This window comes from Acomys russatus, chromosome 22, assembly GCF_903995435.1.
Source record: "Acomys russatus chromosome 22, mAcoRus1.1, whole genome shotgun sequence".
In the NCBI taxonomy this organism is placed as follows: Eukaryota; Metazoa; Chordata; class Mammalia; order Rodentia; family Muridae; genus Acomys; species Acomys russatus.
In genome coordinates, this window is record NC_067158.1 from 55180655 (window position 1) to 55196334 (window position 15680).

General features: G+C 46.4%; 1 protein-coding gene and 2 pseudogenes across 1 annotated transcript in view; 2 read left to right on the plus strand and 1 right to left on the minus strand.

Moving 5' to 3' along the window:
* Limch1 (LIM and calponin homology domains 1) overlaps positions 1 to 15680 on the plus strand; it is a 326098-nt gene that overhangs the window by 161900 nt on the left and 148518 nt on the right. The gene's annotated exons all lie outside the window — the stretch shown is intronic.
* LOC127205812 (transcription initiation factor TFIID subunit 9-like) lies at positions 4536 to 5516 on the plus strand (annotated as a pseudogene).
* Positions 12761 to 15316, minus strand: LOC127205484 (elongation factor 1-gamma-like; annotated as a pseudogene).

Consider the following 15680-nt stretch of genomic DNA (forward strand, 5'->3'; position numbering starts at 1 on the left):
GGCCAATTGCAGAGTCTCTTACAAGGAGGGAGAGGATGGAGGGAGAGAGAAGGGGTAGGAGATGGGGGGAGGGTGAGAAATTCCAGTTCTTTGTACCTTGCTCTCTGAAGTAGCCTTTCATCACTTCTGCTATACTCATGCAGTTAAGAGCAAGACACTAGGTTCACCCCACACTCCAGGGAAAGAGATTCTGTAAGAACTTGAATACCAGGCGTGGTCCCCGCAAACTGCTGGACTCTGCTGGTCACAGGGGATGAAGCCACTGTACGTGTGCTCCCCAGCTGGCTTGGCTGCCAATTTTTTGACGTCACTGCCACATGAACGTGATGCTCATCCAGTAGGATCCACCCCTTGATCTTCTCCGGGGCTGGGGATGCACAGCCTGGCTTTCTAAGTCCTGACTGCGGCAGGAGGCACAGCTCCCAGTCAGCTACACATATGTGAGAGTGACATTACTGTGTGCTGTGTCCCTGGGTATGACGTGCCGTGGGGTAGATGTGTTAATTGCTTTTTCAACTTATGGTGTGTTTGTCAGGACTTACCCCCATTTTAAGTTGAAGAACCTGTACATCTCTCATTCATCTGAAAACATGTCCCTAGGGTCATAGCCTTTAAAGATTATAGTTTTGGGGGCTGGAGAGATGGCTCAGAGGTTAAGAGCACTGGCTGCTCTTCCAAAGGTCCTGAGTTCAATTCCCAGCATCCACATGGTGGCTTACTACCATCTATGATGAGATCTGGTTCCCTCTTCTCGCCTGTAGGCATGTGTGCAGTAAGTAATAAATAAATAATAAATATAAGTAACCAATAATCTTTTTTAAAAAATTAGTTTCCTAGAACAATCTCTCTTGTATGACATTCAACTTGTTTCCTCATTTTTGTTTTGTTTGGTTTTGTTTTGTTTTTTAAACACTGCACCAAAAGGGGATGGTTTGTTCTCTTTTAACTTCCAAGTGAGTTTACAGTCTTTTTTACCTTAGTCTCAGAAGTGGCATTTCAGAGGTTATCTTAAGAGTTCAGATAACCCTTAACTTTTAGGGGGCCTCTTTCTAGGAGGCAAAGAAACAAGTCCAGCATTGGGTAAGCTTCAGAGTGATGGTGAAGTCTAGTGATATGCAAGGGTGAACAAGGGAGGTGTGCTCTTTGTCACTGAGATCAAGACCTGCTTTGGGAAGGCGAGGTGTGGCCAGGGCTCCCATGACCACAGAGCATGTTGGAGACGTGGAAAAGCTGATCTTCTTGGGAAGGTAAAAAGTCAAGCCAGAAGAGCTTAGCTGCTGTTTGGGCATGGCCAGAAGAGTCTCCATGTGACTGTGTCTAGAGCTCAGGGTCTCTGAGAGAACTCAGTGTTTTGGAAAGTGAACCAGAAAGAGCACGTTGAGGTCAGAAACACCATCTAGAAGGAATTGCTCTTCTCTTTCATGCATTGAAACCCATTGAAAGCAAAGGACTTCTGTGTTGCAGCTGACTGCGTAGCTGTGTGTGGCTAGCCAGCTTTCTATCACTGTGACAAAATACCAGGGATGGAAGATCTACAGGGAAGATGGGCTTTGGTGGTGGTGGTGGTTGTTGTTTTATGGTTCATAGTTTCATAGACTGCAGTCCAAAGCTGGCTGGCCCCATTGCTTTGGGCTTGATGGGGGCAGAGTGTTACAGAAGTAGAAGTGTGTGTCAGAGGACACTCCTACCCTCATGGCACACAAGAAGCAAACAGGCAGAGAAGAGACTGCAGAAAACATACCCTTCAATGGCACATCTATAGTGACCTATCTCCACCTACTAGGCCTCATGTCCTAATAGCCTATCCAGTTATGACTTCATTAATGTATAAGGTACCATAGCTATGACCCAGTCACCTCCCAGGGTCCTACCTCTTAATATGCCTGTGCTGGGTACCAAGCCTTTATCACATGAGCTCTGGGGAGACGTTGCACATTTAAACACTAACAATGTGATAAGCCAGTTATGGGAAGACACCAGGAATAAAATCAGTTGACTAGGAGACAAGAAATCCCAATGAGCGTTGACACACACCTAAGCCCAGATGCAGGCCAGGGGGCATGGACATGAGAAGACAGACTTTGCCTCCAAGTGCAATAAGCCATCATTTTATAAGACATACCATTCTTAAGAGTCTCAGCTAATAAAAACCACCTGCCAATTCAGTTCTGACACGGTGCTAAGGCACTAGCGATGGAAAGATGCAACTTTATTTCAGATGTTAAAAATATGTACATGTTGGATTTAGTAAAACACAATAAATAATGCTAGAAAGATGACATCCATGTCTTGGACCTGAGCGACTTGGAGGATGCTGATGCCCTTAGTAGGGGTCATGGGAGTCGGGGAAATGAGAAATGAGATCCAAGAACAAAGACCAGTTCTCTTTTTTTGGACATAACTGACTTGGCTGTCTCTAAGAGACGGTCATGTGCAGATGTCTGGCAAAATAAAAGACATGTTAGCTTGGAACTCAAGGGAAAAATGATAAAATTTGGACTCAGTTAATGAATGAAAAAATTCTGAAATTAAATCTTTATGGTTAACAAAGCACCAAAAATAAACAAATAAATAAATTTCTTTTCCTATAATCACAAACTTTGAATCCTCACCCCCCCCCCCCAATTGTAGTCTTATCTTTGGGTGTGTTTGATAGATACTAAAGGAAAAAAGAGAGAACAGAGGAACTCCAAGCCACAGGAGATGTCATTAACTGTTGGACTTAGATTTGAACTCATGACAGATAGAGACTTTGCAAGTCCCTTGTCTAATTGATTGACAGCTTGTTAGGTCACACCCACCACCAGGCTCATGCTCTAAGCCTGTCTCCTAGCCCTTGAGCCTTACTGTTACTGCAAGGCTAGTGTGTTGGTTTGCCCTGCTACTATGACAAGTGCTACACACTGGGTAGCTTGAGCAACAGAAACTGTTGTCCCCCAATTCTAAAGGCTTGTAGATGTCCAAGATCACAGGTGGGATAAGACCTGGTTTCTTAGCTGCCATCTTTTGCATTTTTACATGCTTGTCTCTGTCTGCATTTTTTTTTTGTTGTTGTTGTTGTTGTTGTTGTTGTTGTTTGTTCACTTTTTATGAGGATACCATCACAGCTTGGCTTAGTGTTCACCCTGATGATCTCCTATAATTTAATGACCCCTTGAGAGTCAAATACAGTCATATTCTCAGTTACAAGAAGTTGGTTAGGACTTCAACATATGGCCATGGGGGGAGGTACAGGTTACCATGTAACAGTGGTTAAGCCAGCCAAGCACATGTGCTACGAGTCACTGGAGTCACTCGCCGTAGTCTAATAGCCTCGTTGTGCACTATAGATTATTGTCCAAACTTGTCTCCATGGTCATTTTGTGTCCCTGCAAAGGTGGGAGTTATATATGGAAGTTCTGTAAACATTTTTACCCTTTGCCTTAGGGTTGTTTTTTCTTTTCTTTTCTTTTTTTTTTTTTTTTTTTTTTTTTTTTTTTTCCTTTTCCTGTTTCAGGGGTTGTGGGGGTGGGGTAGGGTGGTGGTGGTGCTGGGGGAACGGACATGACCCAAACCTTTCTTTGAAGAAAGAGCCCAGTTGTTTTCCCTTATCTTTCACTGGGCAGAGCTCAGCAGTTTGTGACATTACATCACTTCCTTGCTCTTCCCCCTTGAGAATGAAAGCTTCAATTAGGATCTGGGAGAAAAACATGTAAGATCAGGGACACATATTTTGGTCTGAGTCTTACCTGTTTTGCATAGCCACAGCCTACGCAAGTTGCCATGGAGCTGATTTTTGTCATGGACTTCCCACCTTGAGTTCATGGGGGTTTCTACAGTCTGACAAGGTAAGATACCGCACAAACATGGCCACACTTGGCTGAAGTAACACTGTTCTTCCAGTCTGTCTGCCTCCGAGACTGTTTTTGTAGGAAGTTTGTCTTGGCCAGTGTTTCAAAAGAATGGCTGGACACCTATCTGATAGTCAATTGGCTTCCTGCTAGAAGCTGTTTCCACAGTCATCTAAAAATGGATGCAAACATTTCTTCCACTCGTCAGCCCAGCAGTGTAGACTACAGAAGAACAGAGCAAAGGCCTTGACATTTAACTTGTTTTTCTAGAGTTTCATTTTGTTCACCTCAAAGCTTCTGTTGGACTAAAATATAAAGTTTTTGTTGTTGTTGTTGTTTAATGATGAATGATAGGCATAGTGGGACACTCAAAGAGTGGAGGCAGGGGGATCGCTGGAGGCCAGGAGTTTAAGACCAGTCTGGAAAACATAGTCAGCCAGCCACCTTCACACCCATATAAAGTGAAAAAGCAAAACCAAATTTTAAAAAATAAAGCCAGTGTGGGGAGAGTGCGTTGGGGGTGTGAGCCGAGGCTCTGCCTGTGTGGGAAGGAGCACCGTGAAGCTTCCAAACGTCCTGCTCACCGGTACAGCAGGGCGTGGAAAACCCGCGCTGGGCAAAGACCTTGCATCAAGGTCAGGATAGAAGTGTGTTAATGTGGGTGATTTAGCTCGGGAAGTCTGATCACGGGCTATCACAGAGTCTGGCAAGATGGCTTTTCCCAAGGGCATGCCGAAAGATGCACAGATGATGGCACAAATCCTGAAGGATACGTGGGTTACAGAACATGAGCCAAGAGTTATGAATCAGATGTTGGGGTTTGCCTTCCGAAATGTGACCACAGTTCTAGGTGATGCTAAGATTTATTCAAGCCATGCTAAAACAGCGACTGTTGATGCAGATGTTGTGTGATTGGCAATTCAGTGCCGAGCTGACCAAGTCTTTCACTTCTCCTCCCCTGAGAAATTTTTTTGTTAGATATTTCAAGACAAAGAAACCAAACCCTTTGCCATTGATCAAGCCTTATTCAGGTCCTAGATTGCCACATGTTAGTTATTGTTTAACTGCTCCAAACTATGGGCTTAAGTCTTTACAAAAGAAGGCATCTACTCCTGCAGGGAGAATAACAGGTCCACGGTTACGTGCTGGTCCAGTTTCTAGCAGACCAAGTACTGCCACACTAGGCACACCAACTCCACAGACTGTGTCTGTTTCAACTAAAGTAGGCACTCCAGTGTCCCTCACAGGGCGGCGGTTCATGGGACAGATGCCCTGCCTCGGTCCCCTGCTGTCAAGCCTTCAATTCCTGCAACATCAGCAGCTCAGAATGGTCTCATTAATCCACCATTGACTGGGTCCAAAAGCATTCTTATTACTACTAGCCTAGTCTCACAAAATACAGCCAGTGAGTCAGCAAATGCGCCGAAAAGAAAATGTGAAGATGATGATGATGAAACGGTGGTGGTGATGACGACTGTGATAATTTGTGATATGGCTTTGATGCATGTAATGTGTATACTTGGTCTTCAATCCATTGTGCTGACATTAAATGAGCACGTTAGTTGCTTTAAAGCTGTATTTCAGAAAATGGTATCTAATAAGTATACTTACTATGCTCTTTGATTGAAATGTTTGGTTTTAATAGAACTAGTAGTGGTTTTTTCATCAACCTTTATGCATAAAAAATAAAATTGTAATTTATCAATTTGAAAAAAAACTAAAAGCAGTGTGAGTGATACAATGTTTTAAAAATAGTACTTAACCTTAGTGGTCATCTTCACATGGCTACATATGAGGGAAAAAAAATAGCAAAGTCAAGTAGAAAAACACCCAACAAGACGCCCAGGCAGTGCTCTTCACAATCGCCAAGGTCAAAAAAACAAGGCAACTTTCAGAAACATGGTAAGTCCTGAGGAAGCTAAGGGGACTTGCTGATAATGTCATGTGCTACCTTGGGTGACACCAAAGAGCTGAAAAAAAAAAAAAGACATTAAAAAAAAGTGAAAGAAATATGAGTAAGACACAGAGTTTGGCGCACCGTGCTCCACCAGCATCTCCTCACACAGAGTTTGGCGCACCGTGCTCCACCAGCATCTCCTCACACAGAGTTTGGCGCACCGTGCTCCACCAGCAACTCCTCACACAGAGTTTGGCGCACCGTGCTCCACCAGCATCTCCTCACCAACGGTTACAGATGATGCTAAGTAATGAAATGCAGCATCTTTTTTAAAAAAATTATTAATTATATTTACATATACATTTGTATTATTACACATATATACAATAAGCTATCTACAGCAGGAAAAATCATGAAACAATCAGAAATACATATGTGTGTGTGTGTGTGCATGTGTGTGTGTGTGTGCATGTGTGTGTGCATGTGTGTGTGTGTGTGCATGTGTGTGTGTGCATGTGTGTGTGTGTGTGCATGTGTGTGTGTGTGCATGTGTGTGTGTATGTTATATTCATAGTGTTTTGGCCATATCATAGCTGATTATTATCAACTTAAAACATCTACCTAGACCTAAAAACATCTTAACCCCTAAACAACTAAGCTTAATTGTAGAACTAAACTATCTGTTCTTCAACTCCATCAGAGACTTGAGAAGGAATAAAATTAATTACCTGAGTATACCGAGGTTGCAGGTTAGCAGCTTCCCAAATGAGAAGATGACAGAGACAGGTTGCTACCTGAACAGTCACCCAACACTCTCTATAATGTTGGAGCATCTTCTTCAGCCTTCTGGCCCAGTATCTCTGACAGACATACTTGTGAGGCAGGAACTATTGAGGACTTGCTTACCCTGTCTTGGCAGAGTTTGGCCGTCGACTCTGCCTGCATCCAAGCTTGCCTATTTTAGGCAGAATTCTGTCTGTGGTAGAAATGAGGACATTTTGCCCCGTGGTTTGTTTGTCACATTTGAAGCCATCTTTGATGCTCATCGTCTTCTTTGAGGTAGGCTGGGTGTTGCCAGGAATGAACCTGTCTCATGTAAATGTATCTTTGAAATAATAAAAACATCTTTAAGTGACATATTCTGTATGTCTCTGAGGTTTTTGAAGACCTTATCTAACTATTTTATCTTATTTTTCTACAGACTCGTACCTATCTGTTATACCTAGGATGCACATTCTTATGATAAAAACATTTTTATTTTTGAAAATTTTCTGTAGGTTTAAAAACTCTTCCTGAAATACACAGAAGTTATTAATAAATGTTAAAACCCAGCCTACTGTGTGATATATTGGTGTCAGTAAACGGCAGGATACCAGAGAGTCTGCTGGCCTATCAATCTAATAAACTTTTATAAGTGATGGGTTGGTTGTAAACACTGTGTTTTATAGCACCTGAAATTTCCAAACAGTAAATCCATAGACAGTATTTCTGCTCACATAATTCAGGACCCTGTTTTTAGAATTTGCAGAAGGAAATATTTCATGCCCTTTATGGAGTTTTAATAAAAAACAACAGGTGGAAAATGGATTTTGCAGCAGCATGAGCAGACTCTCACCGTAAATACTGGTGCCTCCGAGTCACACCAGCCGACTCTCACCGTAAATACTGGTGCCTCCGAGTCACACCAGCCGACGAGACTGTAAGCACACCCATCACCCAACAGCTCTGGTTCCATTGTCAGGTGTCATCTCAATTTCAAGCCCAGAGATTAAACACCACCATTTAGATTCAAAACACTGAATGGATACGATGATCTTTTATGTTCATGGGGATTCACGGGGCGTGTGTGATGGTTTCTTCATCTTTAGAACGGAGCCAATACATCTCACCTCAGCATTGTGGGGCCAAGCAAGCTGACACACATTAAATGTTTAAGGTGAAGGTGGTGGATGGTATGCAGTATGTTTCCAGTAAATCATAGCACGCTTATTATTTCGTAGCCCTGTATTTGTTTTCATGGTTGCAGGCCTAGGGGCAGTCTAGCTGTTTAACAGCACTCTTATTTTATAAATGGGGGGAAACTCAGAAAGCGGTAACTGGCCCAGGAGCCTGCAGCTGGTTAGTCTCGGAGTTAGAACTGGAAGCCTTGTACCCCGAGGCACACTTCCTTTGGTCCAGTTCCAGACTGATTGACAGTATTGCAAGCCTACTGTGTGCTGGAGGCTGCCACCATGTTGTTTTTGCAGAATTGTATTTGGGTCTCTGGAGCCCTAGGGAGGGTTCCTCCTCTTCCCCGCCTCCCCTCCCAATAGGTGTGGCAATCCGAGCCCTATCACTTCATTCCCTTTCCCTACATCATCGGCAGTCCAGCTGTCGCAGGCTGCTGTGCTCTGAGCATGGCGTGGCGGTAGTGAGGCAAGAGAGAACGCTGGAGCATCTGGGCTGCTGTGAGGGGCTCAGCGAGGGGAGCTGCGCCTCCGTCTCCCTGTGTGGGGTCTCCTGGAGCTCAGTGTAGACTATGAATGAAGACATGGTGTGGTGAGTAAAATCTGTTACGAGAAAGTGGGTGTTCAGGAGTGAAAGAAGGAAGTGATACAGACTTTTACATTTAGTTTAAAAAGTTAGGTTTGGGTTTGCTTGTTTGTTGTTTGTTTTGAAGTTCCTGGTAGGACTAAAGTAATTTCAATTTCCTATCACTCAGCCCTTGATGTGGATTTTATTACTTTTTACACGCCGCCCCCCCCCCCCCACCAGTAATCTTAAATAGGCTTTCTCTGCTAAGCAGAATATTGTCATTGTCCTTATGGGTATAGAATTAAAGACAGATTATCAATTTTTCCAACTCCAGAGGATGTTAAGGAATTTGTGGATGAGGTGCAGCTCTGCTGTGTTTCGAAGGCTGGCACCAACACCGCGTCCTGCCCGACAGCACTTGGTACCATGGGGATGGGACAATGTATACAGGGGGCACCTCTCCCCTGAGACCTCTCTCACACTCTGCCCTTGTCTCCAGTGCCACCCTTTGCATTAGGAAAACTCCCCTTCTCTGGCAATGAAGAGGGCAAGAGTCAAGGAGCAAATGAGGCAGGGAGGGAAAGGCAGTAGTTCTGGATTTGAGGGTTGGATAACCAGCCTCGCCCACTGGTCCTCGCCTGTCACCACATATATCTCTAGCAGGCAGAGAAAGGGCTGGAGAGTGTTCCTGAGCAATCTTCCAGGGAAGCCCCAGCAAAGCTGCCTGGACGCTGAGCACTGGTTATCGAGGGCAGGAAATTTCCCTTCATCAAATTTATGGGGCTGGATCGAAAACCAAACTGAAGCCAGCTCCACGAATCCCCGTGGTAAAACGATTCATCTTCGCAGAGCTGGAAAAAAAATCTATTTTTATCACCTTTATTCTGCCAACTCCTCATTTTTTTTCTCTCCCCGAGCTACTGTTATTTCCTTCATGGTGATGTGTAAGCCAAGTATCTCCAGGGTTTATAACTGTTCTCACTGGGTCTGTCCAGCCTAGCTGACTCAGCAGACGGGGAAGAGGAGGTTTGTTCTGTGCCACATGGGTGGGGCTACCTCAGGTTGCCTGAGGCCCGGGGCACCGTCTATGGCTGGGGGCTACACTCAGCAACCTGCCTCTTCTGAAGGTGTGTTGGGTGTTGTGGACGGCCAGAACTCTTCCAGCTTACCCAGGTATAGAAGGAGCAAGAATATATGCACACCACTCTTCCTGGCTCCCTTTTTGACTAGAAGGAAGACACACAAGGGCCTGATGTTAGGACAGAAAGGGACCGCCCGACCTCACGCTGTGCATTCCCCTGTGCTCCTGCACATTCCTAGTCATCTCTCTGGGCTCTTGCGTGTCCCCAAGTGGCTCTTCGAGAGTCCTAGGAAATGCTAAAAAGGAGTGGGAATATTTCCTCTAAAGACACTAGGAAACCCCTGATTTCTGGCCTATCCCTCAGCTTCTTCTGACAAGAAGACACAGAGTGACTAGAGAGGCCTTGAGAATGTGGGGACATGGGGCCTGAACTCAGGCCTCAGGAGGGCATTTCAGCACCTGGTGTGCAGCCAGTGGAGAGTCGTAGGCATTTGCTGAATGGCTGGGAACGCAGGTCGCCACACCCGCAGCCTGCTTAGAATCTCTCTCTCAGAAGGTGGCGGTGTGCGTTGTTGGCAGTTCGCATTCTCTACAGCTAGTGGGCCTGATCTGAACCCCTGAATTTCCGGCCTCTTGGCTGTGTATTCGGGCAGATTCCTTAACCACCTGAGGCCCGTGTGTACTTGCCTGTAAAGCGGGCTTGATGACTTCCTTGTTGGTTTTCGTAAAGAAAAGAAGCGAGAGCAGGAGAAGAAGAAAGGGACGTGAAAGGGGGAGAAAAGGAATAAGAGGGAGAGGAGAGGAGGAGGCGGTACAGGAGGAGTGGGTACTGAGATGAGCTTGGAATCCTTTGAGATTTTAGTGCTGAGTGTAAAGTCCAAACATCCTGTCATAAACCTTTCTCCTGGAGAAAGGATAATTTGAGAATGAGCATGTAAATGAGACTTGTGTGTGTGTGTGTGTGTGTGTGTGTGTGTGTGTGTGTGTGTCTGCTGTATATGCACACACTTGTGTGCATGTGTGTGTATGTGCATACATGTATGTGGTATGTATGTGTGTACACGTGTGTGGTGTATGTATGGTGTATATGCACACACATGTATGTTGTATGCGAGTTGTGTAGGGTGTGTGTGTGTGTGTGTGTATTCCTTCTGATCTTCCCTGAATACTGACTGCATGCCTGCTCCTTCCAAGTACTAAACCCAATGTGAGATGCTCAGTGTTGGAACCAGCCATCTCTGGTCTCACCCTGCTGAATGCTGCTGTCTACACCCTGCAGGGTGTAGCAGAGTAGGGTGCCAACAGCTCATCAGGCTGAAGAGCTCAACTCCGTGACCCTTTTCCTGTGGCTTTAGAAAGGAGTGTCCAGTAGACGGAGGGCAGTCTTTCTGCACTCATTCCGAGGCAGTGGGAAGGTGAAGCGGGGAGGGTTGGTTGTGTGTGTGTTGAGTGGCACACCAAACTGTGTATAGGGTGGCAATACCAAACTGTGTATAGGGTGGCAATACCAAACTGTGTATAGAGTGGCACACCAAACTGTGTATAGGGTGGCAATACCAAACTGTGTATAGAGTGGTAAATACCAAACTGTCCTGAAAAGCGATGGATAGAAGAGCTAAGGATGTGAGTCTTAAGTCATTGGTCCCAAGGGTCCCAAGATTCCCAAGGCCCAGCTTTGAGCAGGCAGGTTGATGGAGGCCAGGTTCCATGGCATCTGCTACTGCTTTGTACTTGGTTCCTTCTGGAGCGCAGACGCTCACATCTGTGAGATGTAGTATTCTCCGTACTGCTTCTCCAGTGTGTGGCACTACCGACTGGATCCACTTTACTCGTCCTTTTTGATGCTCAGCATCTTCAACAATGACCTGTACTTGTCCTTGACCCCATTCCCTCTTCTTCTGTGAGAATGTTTTATTCCCAGACTTCATAGAGCTCAGACCCCACAAGGCATCACTATGGCTTTCAGAGCCCGGTGGTTGCTGTCTTTCTGGTGGCTGGCTGGGTTCCTAGGCTCTGGTTTTTGTAAGCAGTCATTTCTTCCACAGCGGCCATCTGCAGGGAGCTGGAGGTTATGAAATGACTATGGCATGTTTTATGCGCCTGCTCTCAGTCTCTTCCCCTTGGTTCCCATGTAAGTTTTGGCAGGATTTTCTACAGTCAGTTCCCAGGAAGGTGCTGGAGAGTACTGTTGGTAAACAGCCCCCTGGCTGCTGTTGGCTGTGGCCCTGCCCATACTGTAAAGAGCACAGCTTGAAGAGTTTCGCTGTGGTTTCCCTGCCTCTCTAAGGGGCTGAACCCAGAACTGACCTCTGAGACCATGACCTTAGCCGTACTTGTGGGATGGGCAGTGGCCTGGAGTTGCTCTGCTTTCGCTGGCTTCTCCTTGGGTCCCGGGCCCGTTGAATTGCTTTACCCTCGTGACATGCCTTGGGATATTTTCACCCCAGCCCTGACTCTGCTGGAATCATTTTTGCCAGAATCCTATTTTATCATCCTTGCTCGGCTTAGATTGTACTAATGAGCCCTAGAGGTTTCCAGTGTGTTGACTTTCATCCACACTGCTGCCCCTGCATTTTCACTTAAAAATATGGGAAAATTTAGGATTTTTTGGACATGAGTTTACATGTGTGTAGGTGGTACTGATGGTTGGAGGCATCTGAGCTTGAGTTACTCAATCAAGGCAAGTTAAGTCCTAAACATGTTTACAGATTTATGTCTGCCAGTCCAACTGCTTACATACCTACCTACTTCTCTAGTAAGGACTTTTAGGAAGAAAAAATACCTAGGGGGAAAAGTGACATGAGTAGACTGGTAAGAAAGAAAGGTGAGAAGTAGTAAAGAGGGGAGAGAGGAAGAAAGGAAAGGGGGGAGGGAGGGAGGGAAGGAGGGGGGAGGGAGGGAGGGAGGGAGGGAAGGGAAGGGGGAAGGAGGGGGAGGGAGGGAAGGGAAGGGAAGGGGGAAGGAGGGGGAGGGAGGGAGGGAAGGAGGGGGAGGGAGGGAGGAAAGGGAAGGGGGGGAAAGGAGGGAAGGGAAGGGGGAGGGAAAGCTGACTGCTCTTTCCCTCATTTCCCCTTAAACACTACTGCTGTTTCCTGACACCGGCCCAGTTCTCTTCCCTTACAATAAATTCCTCTATTCTCTTATAATAAATATACACGGGACTTTCCCCACCTCATCATCTTACAGACATCGCTCCGTCGCTGTAGTGCCCGCATTCAGTGTCACGTTGAGGGAGACTGCTCTGTCTTCTCTAGTGAGTGTCCTCAGGACAGCTGGTGGCCCTCAAGGCCCAGGCTGTCTGATGGCATTTAGTTTTGATTATAAACATGCACATGTTTTCTTTTAAGAGATTTATGTTGATCTGTAATTGTGCGTGTAAATATAAAGATATAAAATACATTAATGATGGTCTCTCTTTTTTTTAATGTTGCAGGAAAACTACTCTTAACCCAGGGTCTGGGTCTCCTGGCTTTCAGGACCCAGTTTCTGCCCTGTATGTGACTCAAAATCCACTTGCCTGTCTAAACTTAGAGGAGAGGCACACTCTTGGTCTCGGTAGAGCCAAACCCCGGAAATGGGTCTGCTGTTGTTGGGAACTAGGAGGATAGCACAAGCAAAGACATTCTTCCAGTTTGTCCAGTTCCTGGTACATTCTGTGATGAGCTTACAGCTCATGAAGGGAGGTCTGAGTGAGCTCTTCAGGGAAGTGGGACTCAGAACTCCACAGGGACCAGCCACCCCCTCACATCAAGGTGTTCCCCAAATATGGCACTGCCACAGAGATGGTAACCTCATTGGAGTACTTAATGCTTAAACTCATCCACCGCACACGTCCTCCTGGGCAGGTAGGTGAAGGGGCTCAGCAGCCAGTCCCTGCTCACATCCGTCCATCTGCAGGAGCTGTGACAGCTGGGTTTTTCCTTCTCTTCCCATGAACCCTTTTCTTTTCTTCGGTCATCCTCCTGAGACTGGCTCTCTGCAAACTTCTTAGCATCAAACTGAGCCATCTTTTCACACAGCTTTGCCTCCCCAATGACAGCCATGAACTGGGGCTGGTGAATGCAGGGGAGGAACCAGCACTTGGTATTGGGGAAGGTCTAACTAGGAGAAGGCTCTAAGAGCTGTCTATAGAGCCACAGCAGGATGCAGACATCTGTGACATCAGCCAGTGCCACTCAGTACCACTGGAAAAGCCCTCACCTTCGCATGCCTGCCCATCAGCTGCAGAATTCACCTCATCTCCTCCTCTGCATTTTCAGTGCCCCGTTTGTCGTGGTGCCTGATGCCCAAGGTGGGGGACGCCCAAGTGCTGGCTGGAGGGACGATGTCACTATTGGCAAAACCCACACACTGTACCAAATGAGCTTCTGCCTCTGGGTTACTTCTCCACAGCTCCTTCTCGCTCCCACCATAGGTGATGGCGTTGTGGTCCAACACACAGAATCTGTCATTGCTCTCAAGTGCTGGAACCTTGTTGGGAGGAAATTTGTAGAGAAACTGAGGGGTATGGTGGGTTTGGCCAAAGTGGAAGTGGGGAATGTATGGAGAACATGTGGACTCTCAGGTACAGCAATGGGGGCCTTGAAGACACCCTGAGCCCGCACCCCTGCACCTCCAGTTTTCAGGATATGAGTACAGGGTTACAGTCACCATGGTCATTCTGGAGAGAAAGGGTGAATTATATTTAACCGTGTTGAAGTCTTCGTTATGCTTCTGTGGAGATGGTGTTTTGTATCTTAACTAGAAAGTTGGGTTTTTCACGAAACCGAAAAGTTCAATACACAGGGCAGCAAAGCTCAGTTCTGTTTTTCTCACCGTGAATCGAATAAAGTTCTCATTTCGTCCTTGAGCACTGGGATGGAGGCTAGCATGTGGTCGTCCATCACGCCGACGTGAGCTTGCATAATCACTGCATCTTCTTTATAAAAGTGATTGAATGAGCAACACATGAAGGGATATTGTCAGCACCTTAATTCTCCCTTCCAGAACTTAGGCTCTCTGTTAGGCCCCTAGCTTCAGAGCAGTGCTGCCATCTTGGTATCTTAGCCGTCGGCCTGTGGTAGTGGTAGTGGTAGTGGTAATAATAGTAATAGTAATAATAATAATAATAACAACAACAAAAACAATAGCAATATCATCTCCTGCACTGTTCTAGAAAGTGTGTGGCATGCATTTATTTTCCGATTAATCTTTACCACTCTGACATCCCACAAGGCCTGGTCAGGTGTTTTGTTTTTGTTTTATTCCCCCTGCTTTCCTGTGCACGCGTGGGTGACAGGTCTGTGGTGCATGTCGACAACTCACCGTCGTGGAAACCATCCTCCTTCAGATGTTCACACTTGTATTTCTGTCTGGCGTATGACCTTCCCTCCTGTGGGGACAGTCACACAGTGAACAGTGCACGAGTGCTGTTTTCCCAACTGCCCGCCCGTATCCGCAAGGCCTGCTTAGCCACAGGCCCGTGCGTGTGTTTCAGGCTTTACGTGGTTGTAATGGGCGAACTGAAAGATCAGCTGCTCTGGAATAAATCTACAGCCCTTTGGAGAACAGATACAGCTGGCGAAAGAGCTTAAGAACACAGAAGCTCCTTGAGAGACTGTGAACATTCTTGAGCCCTTTGAATAAAAGCAGTCTTTCCCTGTCCGTGTGCCCTGGTAACTTATGAAAAAAAAAATAACCCCAGTAGCATGATATTTTAAGCTTTGTGTATGTGTGCGTGTGTGTTCTTAACCCTGCGAAGTTTCTCTTGGCAGGACTTGAAACAGGCTTGGCTGTCATCTACTTTGCTCCTGTGGAGCCCGGGAGACTGATGTGGCAAGGAGAGGCCATTAGGAAAGGAGGCCAGGTGGAGCCTCTGGTGCCCTGCAGCTCCCTGGATTTCCATTACCAAGTTCACCCTGGTCCCCAAAGCCCTGTTGCCACCATGCATCTCTGTCTCTGCACGTGTCTTTCATTCACTCGAGCTGTGATGTCTGAGCCCACCCTAGACGCCATGCGCCTTTCTTTGGTTGTCCTCTTCCATCTCCTAGAGCTAGGTCAGGCCCCGCTGCCATCAACACCTCTAAGCTTCCCAAGCAAAGGGCCTCATTTATCTGTGCTGGGCAGCTGATGAGGACACTTTGCTGTCATTGGCTTAGCCTTTCGAGACTCTCCAGCTTGCCCAAGGGACCTCCTGGGTCCTTGATCTAAACTCTGGTTGCCAGGTAACAAGGATGCAGCGATTTGCATGTCTCTCTCCTCCCTTTCCCTCTCTTGCTGTTTCTGAGAACAGTCCTACAGGGACTTCAGTCCCACGGGGCAGCTCTGCGCTGTCTCCTTTGTGATGACCTCAGTGGTTCTTTTCCGCCAAGAGGGAAAC